Below are 21,195 nucleotides of genomic sequence, written 5' to 3'. Positions count from 1 at the left end.
TGAGGGAGGGGCGGAGTTTGTCGTGGAAGACCCACCCACTCCTCTTCTAAACTGCTTCTCCGACCCTTCGGTTCGGAGAATTGGGAATCGGTCGTTCGCTGTCCTATTTCGGTTCTTTGGTCAGAGGTCTGAGACTGCGACTTTTGATTACTTATGTACCATGTATTTTCAGTTGAAACCGGCAGCAAGTTAAAGTGGTTTCGAATCTGTCCTGACGGGTGGCGTTTGGAAGCAGCACTTTACAAAACGCCTGGTCCTCTCCCTTCTTTGTCAAACCTGGTCAAAGTTAGGACTTGAGCTTTTTTTGGAGGATCTGAGGAGGAGTGGGGAGTGGGGAATTGGCCGCCCAAGTCCTTAAAGCTGTCACGTGCATCAGTATTTCCACCTCCAACGTCAGTCCAATTCCTATTAATGCTTTGCTTTCTATGGATAGCTAAAGATGTTTTAGAAGATAAGGGTTGAGGCTACCAATCCTAAGTATTTGCATTTTAACATGGTGATTTCTGACAAATAAAAGGATAACCTTTCTGGGTTCTTAGGAGCAAAGAAGATAATGGCTGCGGAATTGCTCTACAGCATAATGTATAAGAATTTCGTTAGGTCATTAATAATGCAATTATTTTATCACATTTTCAATATCCTGAAGGGCATTAGGGTTCAAACCGAGCCAATCCTGACTCTGATTATACTATCTGCCAGAAAGTTTGTTCCTTTCACAGCTAAGGATTTTTATAAAAATGGATTCAGGGTCTGCTGAAATAATTTTTTTTTTTTAATTTCAGTCCATAAACCAAAACAAAAACATCTGTCCTAGAATGTGATCAGGAACAAATCAGAAAATTGTGAACATCCGACCTTGATACTGGCTTATGTTGTCTTTTGTTAAGCTTTTGCTTCTTTGCATTATTCATGACCATTCAATTAATTTTTGTATAGCCATACAGGTAGGATTATTACTAAGTGCCTACCGTGTACCAGGAATAGTTCTAAGCCTTGAGAATACGGCACTAATAAGGCAGACTCCCTGCTCAAATGGAATAGAGCCAACTAATGAAAAATAGATAAAATAAGAGGCTAAAGGGAGATCCTTAGTTGCGTTTAAAATCTTAGTTTTTAACTTCCAGGCTGGCACAGTTTGTTAAAAAAAAAAAAGGGGGGGGATTTTTGTTGAATGCCATCCATACTGCAAGTGATACAGAGATTGTACTGATCACTTTCTACACTCAAAAGTATATAATCAGGTAGAGTTAATAAAAACAAATCTGAAGTGTAAAACAAAAAAATACCCTGGGAAGTTACATAGCAAAGGAGGAAGGAATCACAGCCCTGGTAATGTGGGAAAACGCAGTGTGCAAATTATTTAACACAAAGCCTAAACAATAAACATTATTATTATAGCATGTTTTAGGGAAATAATTCTTGTTGTTGAACTGCAAGTATGGATATATCGAAGAGATACTCAGAAGGCTGGTCCTCATAAACAATGCATGTATAAAAGAGTAAGCAGAAATAAGCCTGGAAAGGTAAGTTATGGTAGAAAACCAGGTCAAGAAGTTGACTTTATATCAGGGAAATTACATGTAAAACAAGCATCGCTACACAGGCAACCATTTACCAGTTACATGTGGAGAGTGAGTGATTGGACCCAAAAGGAAGACTGATAGGAGGGGCATTTCAGAAACAAACTCTATGTGACTTAGCAACTGCCTAAATAAGAGTGGGGGTCTGCAAAGCATAGAGTGAATGCAGATTGTGAACACTCAAATGAAATTAGTATTATTATTATGACACCATAGTTTTTAACTTGACTCACTGGTAGTGCTAAAAACACATAAAAGTCCACAAAAAAGCAGGATACAGATGGGATAGGGAATTTTCTTATTCTGTTTTATTTTTCCAAGTGTTTCTTTAGATTTTCTAGACGTTTAATCATATCACCTAAATTAGATATCATTTTGCCTTTTCCTTTCCAATTATTATATTTCCAATTGTTTATTCATTTCAGTAGCTAATATTTCCAACATGATATTCAGTCAGATGGGGACAACTGATATCTTTTTGTTCCTGATTTGAGCAGGAAATTTCCTTTCATTTCTCCATCAAGTAAGATGTTGGCTTTGAGATGGAAATTGTGTGTGTGTGTGTGTGTGTGTGTGTACATGTATCATTATATAATATATATTGCATATTGATAGGAAATATCTATTCCTATTGGGAAATTTTTAAAAATATAAACAAGTGCTAAATTGTTCTCAGATGCATTTTCCCTATCTTTAAAGGTGGTAATATAATTTTTCTCCTCGACTTATTTAATGGGTTATATGAATAGATTTTATAATATTGACCCACTAAGCATTCCTGGAATAAACTCCACTTGGTCATGATGAATTAGTTTTTAATATGCTCTTGGGCTTTCTTTGCTAATTTTGGGGTTTTTTGTTTTTTAGTTTGTGTCATCAATATTCATAGTGAAACGTGTTTTTCTTTTTTGATTGTAATATTATACTCAAATTAGAAAATATATATTTGTAATATAACAAGGAAAATAAGTTTTCCTTAGTTTTCTGTGCACTGGGATATTTTAAGTAGCATTTGGATCTGGCCTTTAAAAATTTGATAGAAAATTTGATAGAAATTCCCAAGGGAGTCTATTCTTCTGTTTATTATTATTATTAATTCTAATTATGTATATTTGTGCTTTCTACCTTTTTATTGTTTTAATTAGTATTTTTTCTTGTTTTTTTTCAAAGCACTTCTGCATTTACTAATTACCTCTACTTTTTTCTAACTCATTAATTTTTGGTTTTAACATTATCAACTTTTTTCATTCCACTTTTTTTGTTTATTAGCTTTGGAAATTGGATATTTAGTTGGTATATTTTTCACGTTTATTGTTATGGTAACGCTTTAGCTGTATCCTAAAATGTCTGACTATGAATTTCCAAGAGAAAGTACCATTTTTCCTTTTGATTGCTTTAAATTAATGTCTGATTTTAAATCACGTAGGCAGAGAATGCTGTTTGTATATTTCTATTCTTTGGATTGTTGAGGTCTTCTTTGTGGCTTAAAATGTCACTTTTGTGAAAATTCAGTGTGCAACTTGAAAGAAGGTATTTCCTCTTAATAGTATATAGAATTTCATAGATACCTATGAAATCTGCCTTATTGATTATGTTATTTGTGTCTTTTACATCTGTAGTAATATTTGTTATCTTCATTTTCTTGGATTCTGAGAGATTTGTTAAAATCTCCAATACTGTGTTTTGTCTGTTTATTCTCACATCTCCTATAGTTTCTCCATCACAAAAATTGTTGATACATTATTTGGTAAGCAAGTATTAATAATAGTTACATTTTCATTATGAATGGTAGTCTTCAACATTGTAACGTGTTATTTTATTTTTAATGCTTTTTGATGCAAATACTACTAGTCAAACACTGAGGTTGTACTGAAGGAAACTGAGGCTGTTGTTTATCTGAAATGGTATTACAGACCTTAAATTAGTACGTAGCATTTTTAAACTAAGTGTCTTGTACTCTTTAATGAGGTCAACTCCGAACCTAGTGGCAGTAATGGGGGGAGCAATTGGCATGCTTTGTCAGCACTTGAGTAAATAATGATCAGTTGGGGAAGACATGCCTAACTGTATTTCTGAAAGATAGAAAGAAACCTAGAATAAATGTAAAGTTTTGATCTTCATATTTGCGAATAATTATTCTTCTGTAACACCAAGCTAAGAAGAGGTAAGAACAATAAATCACTTTATGAGGAAATCTTTAAATAAAGCTGTGTGCACATGGACAGATAACGCTTTTTAAAAAGGGGATAAACTTAAAGATATAATAAAAGCCTTCTTTTTTTTTGATGGAATTTCGCTCTTGTTGCCCAGGCTGGAGTGCAATGGCGCGATCTCGGCTCACTGCAACCTCCGCCTCCCGGGTTCAAGCGATTCTCCTGCCTAGCCTCCCAAGCAGTTGGGATTACAGGCGCCCACCACCACGCCCAGCTATTTTTTTGTATTTTTTGTGGAGACAGGGTTTCACCATGTTGGCCAGGTGGTCTTGAACTCCTGACCTCAGGTGATCCGCCCACCAACACCTCACAAAGTGCTGGGATTATGGGCATGAGCCACTGCGCCCGGCCAATAAAAACGTTCTAATTAAATATGGTGTTATTGGGAATATCCAAAGAGTCCACAAGCACTAAGCTCCCCAGGGAAGTTCTTGCAATGGAGCATGTTATAGATCTAGCACGTTAAGGACTCAAATGGTTTTCAGAAAGTGACTATGAATTATATTGCTCATCATAGAGAGTGGGGGTCAGGTCTTGTTCATTTTTCTATCCCTTTCAGTGCCCAGGACACTGAGCCTTGCACATAGTAGATGGTCAAAAAAATTCTTATTGAATTGAGATACCTTGAAATCATAGATCATGATATTTTTGAAAGAATTCTCATGGAAAGCATACATGTCACACACAGGTAACAAACACTTAAAGTGTAAATGGGTAAAATGGTAAAGTGTAAAGCTAAATTGAATATGTCGGCCAAGGACAAATTGTAAAAGGCTTGAGTGCCAGGCTAATAAGTTTGATCATAATTCAGGAGACAATAACGAACTTCTGAGGATTTTAGATCAGTTGAGTGTCATGACTATGTAGGCTCTCAGTAGATAAATAATTTCTTTGAGAGGGATGAGACTGCCAGTTTGCGGACCAGGCCAGAAGTTATTGCAGTAGGTTTTTGTTATAGTTGCTGTTTTGAAGATACTTGCTTGGTTAATTGAAAGATTTATAATCAGTCAAGACTGGTAAGTAGACTATTCCAGTGTGATAATTCCAGGAGTGCTATGTTTGTGAATCTCTTTAAAGAGGAAAAAAAAGTTCAGAAGGAAAACCAGTTTTTGCCTAGCATGTACCCAAATTCCAGACTCCCAGAAGGAAAGCTGGGACACTGTGTGAAGGTGTTTGGCGTAAAACCACATTGTGGACAGTTAGTCACAGTGAGCCACTCTTATCACTTAGGGAAAGTTTACTATCAGTTCGGGGAACTGTTTACCAGCCACGTTCCCAAACACCAGCTAAGGGCCAACCTTGCATACAGGTTTTTCTAAGGATCGATATCTCAGGCCTGTTGCAGTAGTTTAAAAACATTGCTTTCAGGTCATTTTATTGCTGTTGAAAGCTTTTTTAAGAATGATTCCTATAGCACATAAGAAAATTTAAGAATATATTTTAATTTTTATTATAGTATATTTCCTTCATTTATTTTCCTTTTTTTAATATTAAGTTTGCCTACTCAGCTCAGATCCCTTCAAACAGAACTATTTTATTCACTCAGTAGACCATGGAGAAGTTATAAAAAGCCCATTGTCCACCACAGACCTCTAGGTATAGTATTTCTCCAAGCAGCTTCTCTTCCTTTTGTTCTCCCATCACTGTCACTCTTTTGCGTCTTGGCTTTTCACTCTAGTTCTTCATTCCCATCTCAGGCCCTCCTTTCTCAGACTTACTATTTGAACCTAGCTGTTGAACCATATTTCTAGCCCACCTGTAGGCACTTGACCCTGAGCTTGCTTGAGCAGTTAGCTCATGTATTCACAGCTGCCTGGCCCACATGCACATGTCAGAATCATTTGTTGTGCATCCTTAAGAGCAGAACCAGATAGGATACCAGAGATCATTGGTTTCTGAGAATCTGTACCTCACCCTCCCAAGGAAAATGGACAGAAGGCCGCCCTTCCATATTCTCTAGACAGTCAAGGACGTCCAAAAGTTATTGGCATTCTTTGAACAGTTTTAGCAGTTAATATTCAGCTTCTCTGCTTATATTATCTGGACAACTATCCTTTTCAGGAAAGTGAGAGAGTTTGCTTGGCTCCTTGTGAAGCCTGTAGCATTCTCGTAGTTAACGAACCTAGTAAACTTTTCGGTCTTCTTGGCCTTTTCTGACTCACCCACAAACTTACTGCTGAAACTATATCTCTAATATGCTATCGTGAACATCTGGTCACCAGAGAACCTAGGTTGTAATTTGTATCACTGCATTTTCATTCTAAAGAAACTAGTCCCAGTTGAGGTTAATGGACCTGTGAAATCACTACCAATGTAAATGCTGGCTTTAGGGAAATACCTGCTACTTGAAGTCGGGCTAATCCCCATTTATGATACACTGAGACAACTAAAGCTCTAGAATAAATAAGATCCAGAAATTAAGGTCCTAGATGGTGAGTTAATTATTTTACTTGAGTTTTTTTGATTATAGGAAAGTTTCTGGATCCCCATTTGCAAACAAAAGCAGCTATATCTGAAAAGGAAACAGAGAGGGAAAATTATTGTGGGAACTGTGTAGAAAGGAGTTAACATAACAGACCTGAGGCTTCTATTCTTAAAAAAGACCTGCTTGCAAGGTTGGCTCTCGGCTGGTGTTGGATAACTTGGCTGATAAACAGTTTCCTACACTGATATAAAACTTTCCCTAAATGATAAGAATGGCCTAAACTGTTTGTAGAAACAATGTGGTTTATGTTAAACACCTGCCTTCCTTCTGGGAGTCTGGAATTTTGGTATGTGTTAGGCAGAGGGTGCTTACATTGCCACCCCTCAATGAAAACCTTGAGCACTGGTTAATGAGCTCTCTTGGTTGATAGCTTCACATAAATCTGTTACTGGAGGAACTGAGCACATCCTGTGAGACTCCATTAGGACTCTTGGAAGTGTGTGCCTGGTTTCTTCCAAACTTCTCCTCATGCACCTTTTCCCTTTGCTGATTTTGTTGTATATCCTTTAACTGTAATACCCCTAACTGTGAATATGATTATATATATTTAATCCTGTGAGCCCTTCTGGTGGGTTGGTCTTGAGAACCCTAAACACAAGGACTATCTCCCATTTCATACCTTTTCATATTCAGAATGTCTTAAGGATTTCTGCAGAGCCTAGGGAAACTTAGCCCCATTCTTTTCTGTAATTGGAGGGGTATTATTATTTTTTTTTTATCCTAAGTCCTATTAGTCATCTCAGTCTTTTGTTCTGGATGCTATACTGCTCACACATTTTGACCTGCTGTACCTCGGTTTTATTCTCCCTGACACTTAGAATCCTTGTCTTCTGCCCTCTAGTTCCCAGTTACCATCTGAGGCTCTACCCGTCATGTTAACTCTCATGGACCCATCTCCCTAGGTTCTTGACCTCGAGTTATTTAATAGCTGCTCAGTCTTGATTTTCAGTGTTATTCTTTCACACATATACTCAGAATTGCAAAGGAGAATGCTTTCACCTCTTGTTCTTAACCATTGAGGCATCAGCTTATCTGACCTCCATGTAAAGGGAATAAATCAGGCAAAATCCACTGTTAAAGGTCTGTTCTTTCTGTGGACCTATTGCCACTTTCATGCTCCTTACTTATATATATAAAGCTGAAAAGAATTTAAAATCAGTGTATGAAAGAGAAGGTTAGATGAGCCATGCACATGTTTTTATAACTGAGAATACCTACAGAGCTAAAAATTCATATGCAACTCTATTATTCCACTTGGTAACTTAAAAAATGTATAAGGAAATGTCTGAATCTTTCTTGGTTTCCTTTGAAAGGTCTATTCTGGAAAAAAAAAGTTTTAAAGTAATTCATTCGTTTTAGATTCTGGGTGCTGGAGAATATGTTTTTTTTTTTTTTCTCATATTACACTCTGGGAACCCTTATATTGGAAGACAGTAAAAAGTACCATTCAAGTGATGTGGATATACTCCTAAAACTGAAATTTTTGAAGCAGAAATTCTGCTTCAGTGATTGAAACGTGTCCAATCGTGGGACTATCATAAGGTATATGATATTCTAGGAGTGGGTAGGGAAGAAAAGAACTCATAGCCTGGCATGCAATCTGGTCATAGATGCTAAGAAAATGATCTTGTGCACACTGATTTTATCATCTAGACAGGCAAGATTCAGTGCCCAAGAGTGGTGCAGGGCAGTTGTAATTTTGGCAGTAATCAGCATCTGAGGTAAGTTATGTGTGAACCCTGCAGATATCTTTCTGCATTTATGTCATTCATTTGTGTGAGACACGCTTCACTGTAAGTTACCATATTTAAAAGATGGTCAGTTTTGTGACAGTTTTCCTGGAGGTGATTCCAAATGATTCTTGACATGATTATCCTCAGAAAAAAAAAAAAACAGTAAATCAATCATTTCTTCCTTATTCTCTCAAACAGGGATAAAGAAGAAATAACCTTTAGTCGACCCACCAATTACATTTCTCCATTTTCAGTACTCATTGAGCCATTGGATATAAATGTGAATACAGAGAGGTACATACATGGCACTTGCACTTCTCTGTTTAACACCTTAGAGTTTACTTACAGTCCTTCTACCAAGCCTAGAATCAGTATATTTAAGGCAAGAATCATTTTTTTGTATGTTATATAATATAAAAGTTATTTAAAGGTTTAGGGAGAGAGTTGTTAGAATAAAACACATAGATGATGGAGATCTGGAAATACATCTCGACCATTTCCATTAAGTCTTACAGAAATAATTCTTAGTAAATCTTTTCTCCAAAGTTGCATTTTCTAGGCACATAACCTTGACATATTACATGCTCTGATTGGGCTTAGTTTTCTGATCATAGGAGAAGAACCCAGTGTTGAGAAACTTACAGTAGAGACAATATCCAGGCATTAGGCAAGTGAAGGCTAATGTGTGTCCAAAGAGGGTATAGGGTATTAGTAGGTATTCGGGGCAAGACTCCCAGGGTAGTAAGTTGAATAATCTGGCTGAATTTAGAAGTAGAGACCATGGCAGACTCTCAATTCAATATAAGGTGGGGATGATGGCAATGGGAAAGAAAAATTGCACTTTATGAGCACACATGGCTACTCACTGAGGAGACTCAAGGAGTAAAGCTGTCATAGCTGGGCTCCCAGATTCCAGTGAAGGATCATTAATTAATTATGCTGAACTCTAGAGCATGAGGGCATTGAAGGTGTTGATATCTGCCTTCAACACCTGTTTAGTGATAGGATACACTAAACAGCTAGAAAATTGAAGCTTTAGTTAGAGGGAGAAGTCAGGAAGTCATGGATCGTGACCATCAGAAGCTGAGAAACAGAGGACCGGGGGGAGAAGATACTGGGGTGGGAGGGCAGAGATTAAATGCCTATTTTTATTTCCATTTTAAGACAAAGTATCCATGATTAGGTGAGGTGAGTGAATTAAATCTCAGAAATTTTAAAAATAGGGATATTTATCAATCTAAAAAATACTCATACAAATAAAAAGATGAGTTGCTTTTAACCCTCCCCATTCTGTGAACTTTATCAAATTTTAAAAATGTATTTTCGATCTGTGTGTGTGAATTTTTAGTTACTCTGTAATTCAGTGAGTAACATCTAAATGCAAATGATAATTTAAAATGTTTTAAATTCAGATAATTTCCTGTTATTGAACCATTCCAACTATTCATTCTGTATAACATAGAGCAGCTTGTAGTATAACCCTTGGCCCACTGATTAAATGCATACTTTTTCTGCTTGCATTATATAAACTATCTATCATAATACCTGGAATAGTATAGGGACTCAATAAATGATACCTATTTAGTATCACCATTGCTAAGAGTCAAAAAAAATCTGAACAAAGTTTTTGAAAGTGAAGACTTATATATTTTACCAATGATTAATGCCATGGTTACACTTTTTTTCCTAAGCACTTTGTGTAGTAATTAATCACATTTAGATAGAATGGAGAACTGAGATAAATAATACAGTCATGCATTGGTTAGCAACAAAGATGTGTTATGACAACTGCTTCGTCAGGCAATTCCATCATTGTGTAAACCTGATAGAGGGTTCTTGCAGAAACCTAGATGCATAGCCTAACACATATCTAGCCTATATGGTATGGCCTATTGCTCCTAGGTTACAAACCTGTACAGCATGTGACTGTACTCAATATTGTAGGCTACTGTAACACAATGGTAAGTATTTGTGTATCTATATATCAAAACATAGGAAAGGTACAGTAAGAATACAGTATTATATATGTAATCTTATATATTACATATATGCAGTCTGTCCTTGACCGAATCATATGTGACACATGACTGTAATTAAAAATTAATGTCCTAGGTATATAAACAAACAGTAGATGAGACGGAAATGACATTAGAAGTACGCCTCAATGTGGAATATAAAGACTTTAGACATTACCTGTAGATATAAACATATTATTTAAATTATTAAAATGACAGGTTTTGGGGCTTTGGGAAGGGGGTATAAAAAAGAAAACTTATCAAGAAACATGCCCTCAGGAAGAAAACTGTGTGCCTAAAAGCTAGACGTGAATAGGATTGCCATCTGCAGATGAGAGGGCAAGGCCTCCAGTGTTTGGGAAGACATCACTTCAATATTGTAGTGTGACAGAAGAGACTGAGAACTATTCTAGTCACATTTATGTAGTCACCACTCCTGTGATATCTGAGTGAAAGCAACAGCATGACCACCGATGCTGCAGCTGTGACTGTCACCTAGGCACTCAGCTCTGCAGTCGTTCCTTTTAAGACCAAGCTATAGCTCAAAGTAGTCCAATATTCAAATTTGAGGTCACACCAAAACTATAAAATAGATCTTTGATGTAGTTGAAATAATGAGTAGTATATGACAAAATCCTGCAGAATAAAGGAGAAAATGACTCCCCAAACTGTCCTTCATTACTTCATGTGGCTTCAATGCTACCTTTAAGGAGAAGTGATCTCTTTGAATGAGCAAGGCTTACTAGTCAAACATCATTTTTATCATAGCTACCATTTACTTACACACCTACTGTGTGCCAAGCATCGTGCTAGCCATTTCGTTTCGTTCACCAGGTATACAATAAATTACAAAACAAATCTAGACCCAAAGGTCATGGCTCACAGCCTAGCAGAGGAGATAAACTTCAAGCAAGTAACAAATGATTCAAAATTATAATGAAGGCTATAAAGGAAAATAAGAGGTTACTAAGTTAAATTATAACAGAGATTGAGTGTGTAGGGCACCTGTAGGGAATTTTGTTAAGATGCTTGCAGCTACGAGGAAAAGAAACTCTGAACCAAAGTGGCCTGCGCAATAAAGAAGTTTCTTCTCTCGGTAGCTCATGGAGAGCTAGAGCAGGTTTTGCAGTTGGTGGTTTCAGTGGCTCAACCATATAATCAGGTGCCTGGGTTCTTGTTTTGGCTCTGCTGTCCCCAGTATCAATTTCCTTTTAAGCCTGAGTCTTTTTATGGTTATAAGAAGTCTCAAAAAAAATTAGATGTTTATTTTTCTCTCACTTAAAGAGCTGCAACTTGGATTTCTTGTCTTCTTGGTCATGTCCAGCAGGAGAGGGAAAGAGGAGTATGCTAGGACTGAGTCCTTCCCTTCGGGCTAATTGGTGCACCGTGGCAGAAAGACTGCTAGTTTTGCATCAAGATCCATGATCCTAAGTTTTCAGTGGGGCACAGAGCCACCTGGAACGAAGATTACATTTCCCAGCTTTCCTGAGAACCAGGTATGCCCTTTTTACTGTTTTGGCAATAGAGGTAAGTGGCGGTGATTTCTGGGCTATATTCTTACAAGGAAGGGGTGTACCCTTCCCTGTCCCTTCTTGCTTCCTGCTGCTGCAATTTGAATATGATCTGAAGATCTGCAGCCACATGTGAAGATAACAAGGCAATATGGACCCTGAGTGCTTGACAGCTATAACGCCATCCCGGCCCCCGGCTGTCTCCTTCCTCACTTCTTTTAAATGAGGGACAGAAACGAATTCTCTTTCATTCAAACCACTAATTAGGAGAGTTTTCTGCCATGTGAAGCTCCAAACTAATATATTTTCTTTAAGTCATTGCCCAGACAAGGCTGGGTACAGTGGATCACACCTGTAATCTCAGTGCTTTCCGAGGCTAAAGCAGGAGAATCGCTTGAGCCCATGAGTTTGAGGCTGCAGTGAGCTATGATGGCACCACTGTACACCAACCTGAGCAACAGAGCAAGACTCTGAAAACTAAAGTTGTTGGCAGACAGAGGAATGCCACGGCTGACCGACTTCTTCCTGTGAGTATTCTTCCCTGGACTAAGGTTGTAGTTACAGAGTTTCTCAAGTGACAGAGGGTGTGTGAGGGACAGCTGGGCAAAATCCAGGTACAATTGAGAAAAAAGTAGGGAAGCGTTGCTGGGTAACTGGCCTACAGAGTGTGATCACTACAGAGATTATTAGTTAACCAGGCAAAGAGAGAAGAGCTGAACAAGATAGACTGAAAGTATGTGTTGGGTCCCTGAGCAAGAACGAGCTTAGCGGTGGGTATGTTCAAAGAACTGGAAGAAAGTCAGTAGGATCAATGAATGGGGAAAATTTAACAAGATGTGGTCAGATGATGCAGGGCCTTCATTTATCGCCAAGGTAACTGTATATACATGTCTGCCCAGAGCTGTCCTAGTTTAACCATATTTTCCTGGAAAAATTGTAATAGCACTCCCTTTGACTTCAAAAAATGTCCTGGATTGGTTAATAAATTATAGCATTATACCACAAAGATAGTCCATGTTAAGGAATTTGAACTGTATTCTAAACACAGTGGGAAGTAGTCTTTTTCCTTATTTTGTATTAGTGGATATCTTACTGTCTCAAACTTTATCATCTAGCTACTCTCTCATTTCTTTCCCTAGGTGAACCTCTAGAAAGTTCTTCCTAAATTGGCTCCAAAGGTTATCCAGCCTCAAAAGAACAGATAAATGCCTATTTCTGCCTTTTCTGAGTCACATGATGTTCTCTACAAGATTGCTTCTCTCTGCCTGAATTTCTCATCCAGCAATCCAGTTAGGCTGTAAGCAATCTTGCTATGTTGTTAAAAACTATACTCTGTGTATTAAATATTCTTGCTTATGGCACTTCTTTTCAAATCTTTTCTAACTTATTTTGACTGATCTTGTAGCTATCCAGTCTGCTGAAAATCTGCCGGCTGCTTCGTGACCTTGAGCAAGTTTCTGAACCTTTCCTGGGCCTCTTTTCTTATTTATAAAATTGAGCTACCACAGACTGAGTGGCTTAAACAACAGAAATTAATTTGCCACATTTCTAGAAGTCCAAGATCAGGATGCCCTCAGGACTGGTTTCTAGTGAGGCCTCTCTTCTTGGTTTGTGGAGGTCCGCCTTCTCACTGAATCCTCAGAGGGCCTTTTCTCCATGTGCACTCAGGGAGAGAGAGGCCTCTTAGGTCTCTTCCTTGTCTTATGAGGACACTAGTCATACTGGATTAAGACTCACTCTTGCTGGGCGTGGTGGCTCATGCCTGTAATCCCAGCACTTTGGGAGGCTGAGGCAGGAGAATTGCTTGAACTTGGGAGGCGGAGGTTGCAGTCAGCTGAGATCACATCACTGCATTCCAGCCTGGGCAGCAGAGTGAGACTCCGTCTCAGAAAAAAAAAAAAAAAAAAAGACTCACTTTTGTGACTCAACCTTTGCTACCTTTTTATAGGCCATACTCCAAATACAATCACACTGAGGGTTAGAGCTTCAACATATGAATTTGGGAGGGGGAGGGTGGGGACACACTTCAGTTGATAAGGGGGTATTATGAGTATAAATGAGAAACTGCATGAAAAGCACTTTTAGAGTTTTATATTCTTTATTTCTATATATAAGATATTCATTGGATAATTAAAATAGCATTTAACTACAAGTGCAGCTACTATTTAAAACCTAAAGATGATGAATAAGATGAATATAATTTATAATAAAATAGCAAAATTTCATATATCTTAACTGGTTTTTTTTGTCTGAAAAAAAAAACTTGCAATATGAGTTGGTTGCTTTATTATGCCAGAGTGTAGGGGGATATTACTTTATATAAAATGACTTGGAAGAAAACAATATCTTTGACACAAGGAATACTAAGTATATTTGAAAGAATAATCTAATACAAACAATAATATGTGATTATTGTCATTATCTGTCAATTCAGAAAAGAAAAATAACTTAATTTTTAGTGCCTTCACCACAGCTGACACAGTTATGATCTATTCAATCTTGCTATTTTATTATAAACTAGATTTATCTTATACATCATCTCTAGGTTGTAAATAGTAACTGCACATGAGCAACAGCTCATGGACACTAACATGCAGAACTAGGTGACACTCCATTATATTTAATCATAACTCCTGATTTTCTTGAAACCTAAGAATTTCACAGAAAAGAACTTGAATCTTGCCCATAATTGCGGTTTATAGACAGTAAGGAGAATGCAGAAGATATTGATGAAAGTTATAGCCAGAGAGAACAACGTTCCTGACAGGGCAGAAAATGTCACTTTAAGTGAAGAGGTACTGAGCACAAGACACTACCACTGCTTCCCACCCTGGTCTGAGGAGAAAGCTATGGACATGGAAAACCTTTTAAAAAATGACAGAAACAGGCTGGGCACGGTGACTCATGCCTGTAATCTCTGCACTTTGGAAGGCTGAGGTGGGCGAATCACCTGAGGTCAGGAGTTCTAGACCAGCCTGGCCAGCATGGTGAAACCCCATCTCTACTAAAAAAACACAAAAATTAGCCGGGTGTGGTGGTGCATGCCTGTAATTCCAGCTACTTGGGAGGCTGAGGCAGGAGGATTGCAGAGGTTGCAGTCAGCCAGGATTGCACTACCACACTCCAGCCTGGGTGACAAGAGTGAGACTCCGTCTCAAAAAAATAAAAAAAAAAAGACAGAAACAAAACAAACCACCACCACCAAAACATCTTTACTAGTGTGAACCCCAAATATCTGAGATGGTCTCAATTTAGAAAGTTTATTTTGCCAAGGTTGAGGATGCACACCCATGACACAGCCTCGGGAGGTCCTGATGACATGTGCCCAAGGTGGTCGAGGCACAGCTTGGTTTTATACATTTTAGGGAGACATGAGATATCAATCAATATATATATATAAGAAGTACATTGGTTCAGTCCAGAAAGGAGGAGACAATTCGAAGCAGGGAGGGGACTTGCAGGTCACAAGTAGGTGAGAGACATGGTTGCATTCTTTGATTTTCTGATAAGCCTTTCCAAAGGAGGCAATCAGATCTGCATCTATCTTAGTGAGCAGAGGGATGACTGAATAGAATGGGAGGCAGGTTTGCCCTGGGCAGTTCCCAGCTTGAATTTTCCCTTTAGCTTAGCAGTTTTGGGGTTCCAAGATTTTCCTTTCACACTAGCTATTCAAATAATTCTGTTCTGAGAAAAGGACACACACTCTCCAGTGGAAATAACACTTTCCTGGTTTTCCCAGTGTTCCTATAAGAAGCCCTAGTTTCCTAAGGCAAGGAGATGAGTCTGATATGCAGATAGGGAGTGTTTGCTTTGACTTCCCCTGAAGCATCTTACTCTTCATATACTAGAAGTAGTTCTATTTCTGATTTGAAAAGATAACACTTCTCCTGTCTTCCTGAGAGCCAAATGGTTACAGCTAGACTAGGTCCCTAAGTCAAGTCCCAAGGTATCAGGAGGACTGGAGCACTATCTTCTAGGTATTTACATAGCAAAAGAGATGAATCCCGAATTTAGGAGATGTCTTTAGATTATAAAAGCCAGGATCTGGGTTTATCTATAAAGACATTTACATTCCCAAAGGTTAGGGTGAGAACCCAGCACTCTTTCCATTCCATTTCTTTTTCTTTTTTTCCTTTTTCTGTCTTTCTTTCTTTCTGTCTCTCTCTCTTTTTTTCCAAGTTCTCCCTCCGTCACCCAAGCAGGAATGCAGTGGTGCAATCTTGGCTTACTGCAGCCTCTGCCTCAAGCAATCCTCTCATCTCAGCCTCCCAAATATCTAGGACTACAGGCATGTGGCACCACACGCGGCTTATTTTTTAATTTTTTGTAGATATGAGTTATCACTATATTACCCAGACTGGTCTTGAAACTCCTGGGCTCAAGCGATCCTCCCACCTCGGCCACCCAAAGTGCTGGGATTATGGGCCTGAGCCACCATGCCCAGCCTCCATCCTATTTCTAAGGAACAAATATTTTGATTTTGTTCTTCTCTCTCCTCTTAGGAAATGAGTAGCAAGCAGGCCATCTCTCTTAAGTATGTAAAAGAAGAAAATTTGTTGTTCTCTTTTTCTTACCTGGGGAGTGTCTGGCCACTCATGAAGGAGATGTTTCCAGCTGCTTTCATCCCTTTGTTCCAAGGTAAGTTTTGGGGAAATGGTCCAATAATTTTATTATTTACTGTAAACTAATTAGTAACAAAGCTGTCTTGGATTTAGAATACCCATGTGCACATTCAAGATGAATTAACCAAAATAAATGTTAAGAACCCAACATCGCCCCTATTCTGCCTTGCCAAGAATGGCACTTAAAGAAAAAGTGTTTTCCTACTTAATGGTGACAGTAGTGAATACAGATGACTAGATCTAGAGGCAGATGTGGCCAGGGCCATAGGGGGCAGGTTCAGACACAGAGAGAAGATGACCAAAGGGTTACCAGAGCAAGAGGGCATCCATGCCACTCTATGGGAGATCTAAGCCATAGGATGAGTGTACCATTAACGGGAGTATCCCAGACTGGTTCTATAGTATATGGGCTAACGGAGCTTTCAGACAGAGAATTGCTGACAGTGTTTAAATTATTTTGGGATATCTAGAAGGATGTAAGAAATGGGATGAAGGAGGCCCTTTACTATGCAGATGAGAGCTATTGTTAGGAACTAGCTCTTAGAGGTAATAAACTTACCAGTAATCTATACAGATGAAACCTAGGGGACCTCTTTGCTGGTTCCTTCTAGCTGAAAAACTATTTACATTTTTATACCAAGGATATGAAGAAAGAAAAAGAGGTAGGATGGTGAAGAAAAATCTTAGAAGGAAAGGGTGGTCAGAAGAAGAAGCTGAACCAATGAGGTAAATGCTAGAATATCTGGCTTTTACACCTATAGCTTGACAAATAAATGCACTAAACTGAAGTTCTGTATAAAGCTCAACAGCTTTGTGGCACAGTGAAAAAGAGTAGGCACAGTCAAAGCATATAAATTCTTCAATATAAACTTATAGAATATCTGTATGGAATGTTTATTTAGAATCCAGAGAAATACAGGTAAGAGGTAGTAGAGATAGATGCTTACTTTGTCATTTGTTGTATACTATCATTAATCTTTTAAAGTGAAGGTTTGGCTTCTTCGTATGTTTACCATTTTGTGAGTCATTTTGCTGCCTACACTCATAATGCATTCTCAGATGTTGACTCAGCTCTGCTATTTTAAGTAGAGCTATTTAGTAGAGACCTCCAAAGAAGAATTATCTGTTAGGTAATGTCATTATTGCCTAAGTAAAAGTAAAATATTTAATGATTGCAAGTGATTGAAGGTAACTTTTTAGATAATGTAGTATTAGAATCTAAATGGCCATTTTTATTTGTAGTCTACATTTAGCCCACGCAATGCTTTTGTTCACTCACTGTTACGAGAATTAAATATTTTAGATTTAGAAACATATATATATATATGCTAATAGAATTATTATTCCTAAGTGCAATAGTATTAGACTGGGCAAAACAAAAACCAACCATTTTTCAATTAAGCCAACCATGTGAAAGGGTAGGAGTCTGTTGTGTAGGCCACGAAACACTGGTACGACGTTTCCATTGAATTTTTTCTTTAGATCTGATTTAGGGTCATTATGCTAGAGGAATTTTGTCTCTATAAAAGATGGCTTTCATGAAGACTTGTTCACCATCTGTTTTATTGCTGCCTAACACAAAGACTCTTGGTAATAAAGAAGAGAAGCTGTTAAAAGAAAGTTGAACAAGAGCAGGCAAAATCTCTACAACTATTGGAAGGATTCAAATAGAGCCTTGTACTGGAAACTCTAGTAGATGCTCTATTCAAAAACTTGCTTTGGAAGATACCAGAAGGACTGATAACAGTCCACCTACTTCTGAAAATTCACATGCTAACAAATTAACTGTAGAAACAAAGAAAATAGAAAACCCTGAACTCCAGCACACTGAGCTTACTGACCATGGATGGTGCCCAGACACATCCAATGAGAAGATTCCTCGCTGTCTCTGATTTATCTTGGAGTGAGTTATTTGAGGACCTTGTGGAATTATTAAAGTGCTATCAGACAGTTTTAGATCTAACATGCTATAAATAAGTCTCTTAAGCAGCAATCCTATCTGGTGAGCTCAAATAATCAATTATAGTTTTGTTGAAAATCTTTTTAATATCTGACTTTGCTAAAAACGGGGTAGTTGATTCATTACTGAAGATATTAATGCAGATTTCAATACTCATTATCCATGAGGAACATTCTAAATCAAGCGTATACAATTCTTTGGTTCCTAAATTTTTCTAAAAATTATTTCAGGGGTCAGTATATATTATCCAGTGGAAAGTGGGGTATATTAATGATATTAATAGAACTTAACCATGAGTGAAGATTTTGAAATGGGCCAGGCACGGTGGCTTACGCCTGTAATCCCAGCACTTTGAGAGGCCAAGGCGGGCAGATCGTGAGGTCAGGAGATCGAGGCCATCCTGGCCAACATGGTGAAACCCCATCTCTACTAAAAATATAAAAATTAGCTGGACGTGGTTGTGCGTGCCTGGAATCCCAGCTACTTGGGAGGCTGAGACAGGAGAATTGCTTGAACCAGGGAGTCAGAGGTTGCAGTGAGCCGAGAGCGCCATTGCACTCCAGCCTGGCGACAGAGCGAGACTCCGTCTCAAAAAAAAAAAAAAAAATTGGAATATTAATTATGATGGACCTCTGTCATTCATGTCTATTATTTGTAGAAGATTTTTTTCTCAATGATTTCTCCATGTGGTGATAGTTTCCCACATTGTGCATTGTGCCTCCCCAACACAGAATTGAAAAAACTACATCACCCAGCACAACTTGCTGTTAAGAGTACAGACGTGTGGCTTAGAGTTCACCAATCAGATACAGCTTAATGAGCCTTTGATTTGATCAACTGCTTGGCAAAATAGTGCCGTGACATCCATATTTGCAAGCATGGGTATTTCTGAGTTTAAGGGTAAGTGAAGTGCTTTTGGAATCACAGCAGAAGCAGCATAGTTTGGGTGGTCATTGGTGGCAATGGTTCTTTCTAGATTATGGTAGAGGCAGCATAAGTTTAAAGTCAGATGAGTTAGCCTCTCCCCCAACAGGCAATTTCTATTATGTGGTCTTGGGAGCTGTTCCCAGGTCAACCTAGGTTTGCCCCACCTGTACTTTCAGTGATTGGACAACTTCCTAATATCTCTTAATAAATCTCTTTCTGCTTAAACAGGCATGGATTCTAATCTCTATAACCAGTAACATTCGCTGGCAAAGTATACACTGTCAGGCCTCTGAGCCCAAGCTAAGCCATCATATCCCCTGTGACCTGCACGTACACTTCCAGATGGCTGGTTCCTGCCTTAACTGATGACATTTCACCAGAAAAGAAGTGAAAATGGCCTGTTCTTGCCTTAACTGATGATATTACCTTGTGAAATTCCTTCTCCTGGCTCATCGTGGCTTAAAAGCTCCCCTGCCAAGCACCTTGTGACCCCCCCACCCCTGCCAACCAGAGAACAAACCCCCGTTTTCCTTTGCCTACCCAAATCTTGTAAAACGGCCCCACCCCTATCTCCCTTCGCTCTTTTCGGACTCAGCCCGCCTGCACCCAGGTGAAATAAACAGCCTTGTTGCTCACACAAAACCTGTTTGGTGGTCTTTTCACACGGACGCGCGTGAAATTTGGTGCTGTGACTCAGATCAGGGTACCTCCCTTGGGAGATCACTCCCCTGTCCTCCTGCTCTTTGCTGCATGAGAAAGATCCACCTACGACCTCGGGTCCTCAGACCGACCAGCCCAAGGAACATCTCACCAATTTTAAATCTGGTAAGCAGCCTCTTTTTACTCTCTTCAACCTCTCTCACTATCCCTCAACCTCTTTCTCCTTTCAATCTTGGCACCACACTTCAATCTCTCCCTTCTCTTAATTTCAGTTCTTTTCCTTTTCTGGTAGAGACAAAGGAGACGCGTTTTATCCGTGGACCCAAAAACTCCGGTGCTGGTCACAGACTCGGGAAGACAGTCTTCCCTTGGTGTTTAATCATGTGGGGATGCCTGCCTGATTATTCACCCACATTTCAGAGGTGTCTGACCACGTGGGGATGCCTGCCTTGGTCCTTCACCCTTAGTGGCAAGTACTGCTTTTCTGGGGGGCAAGAACCCTCCGACCCCTTCTCTCCCTGTCTCTACCGCTTCTCTGCTTTTCTAGGGGGCAAGAACCCCCCAGCCCCTTCTCTCCATGTCTCTACCCCTTCTCCACTTTCCTGGGAGGCAAGCACTCCCCACCCCTTCTCTCCGTGTCTTTACCCTCTCTTTTCTCTGGACTTGCCTCCTTCACTATAGGCAACCTTCCACCCTCCATTCCTCCTTCTCCCTTAGCCTGTATTAGTCTCAAAGACTTAATACCTCTTCAACTCACACCTGACCTAAAACCTAAACACCTTATTTTCTTCTGCAATGCTGCTTGATCCCAATACAAACTTGACAGTGGTTCCAAATAGCCAGAAAACAACACGTTTGATTTTTCCATCCTACAAGATCTAAATAATTCTTGTCATAAAATGGGCAAACGGTCTGAGGTGCCTGACATCCGGGCATTCTTTTACACGTCGGTCCCTCCCTAGTCTGTTTCCAATGCAGCTCATCCCAAATCTTCCTTCTTTCCCTCCCGCCTGTCCTCTCAGTCCCAACCCCAAGCGTCACTGAGTCTTTCCTCTTTCCAGTCTTCCTTTTCTACAGACCCATCTGACCGCTCCCCTCCTCCCCAGGCTGCTCCTCGCCAGGCCGAGCTAGGTCAGAGCCTCCACTCCCCTACCCTATAATCCTTTTATCACATCCCCTCCTCACACCTGGTCCGACTTACAGTTTCGTTCCACGACTAGCCCTCCCCTACCTGCCCAGCAATTTCCCCTTAAAAAGGTGGCTAGAGTTAAAGGCATAGTCAAGGTTAATGCTCCTTTTTCTTTATCCCAAATCAGATAGCTTTTAGGCTCTTTTTCATCAAATAAAAAATCCAGCCCAGTTCATGGCTCGTTTGGCAGCAACGCTGAGACAGCCCTAGACCCTAAAAGGTCAAAAGGCTGTCTTATTCTCAATATACATTTTATTACCCAATCCGCTCCTGACATTAAATAAAACTCCAAAAATTAAA

General features: G+C 39.1%; 1 long non-coding RNA gene across 1 annotated transcript; it reads left to right on the top strand.

Moving 5' to 3' along the window:
* Positions 1 to 3: 3 nt before the first annotated feature.
* Positions 4 to 19,688, top strand: LOC112133040 (uncharacterized). Its single transcript, XR_008524891.2, has 6 exons — positions 4 to 126; positions 11,354 to 12,064; positions 12,677 to 12,834; positions 16,040 to 16,175; positions 16,801 to 16,885; positions 19,275 to 19,688. It is a non-coding gene; the product is annotated as an uncharacterized LOC112133040 (long non-coding RNA).
* The last annotated feature ends 1,507 nt before the right edge of the window (positions 19,689 to 21,195 follow it).

Source organism: Pongo abelii, chromosome 3 (genome assembly GCF_028885655.2).
Source record: "Pongo abelii isolate AG06213 chromosome 3, NHGRI_mPonAbe1-v2.0_pri, whole genome shotgun sequence".
Taxonomy (NCBI): Eukaryota; Metazoa; Chordata; class Mammalia; order Primates; family Hominidae; genus Pongo; species Pongo abelii.
The sequence above is the reverse complement of the archived record's forward strand: the minus strand, read 5'-3'. Positions and strand labels throughout refer to the sequence as shown.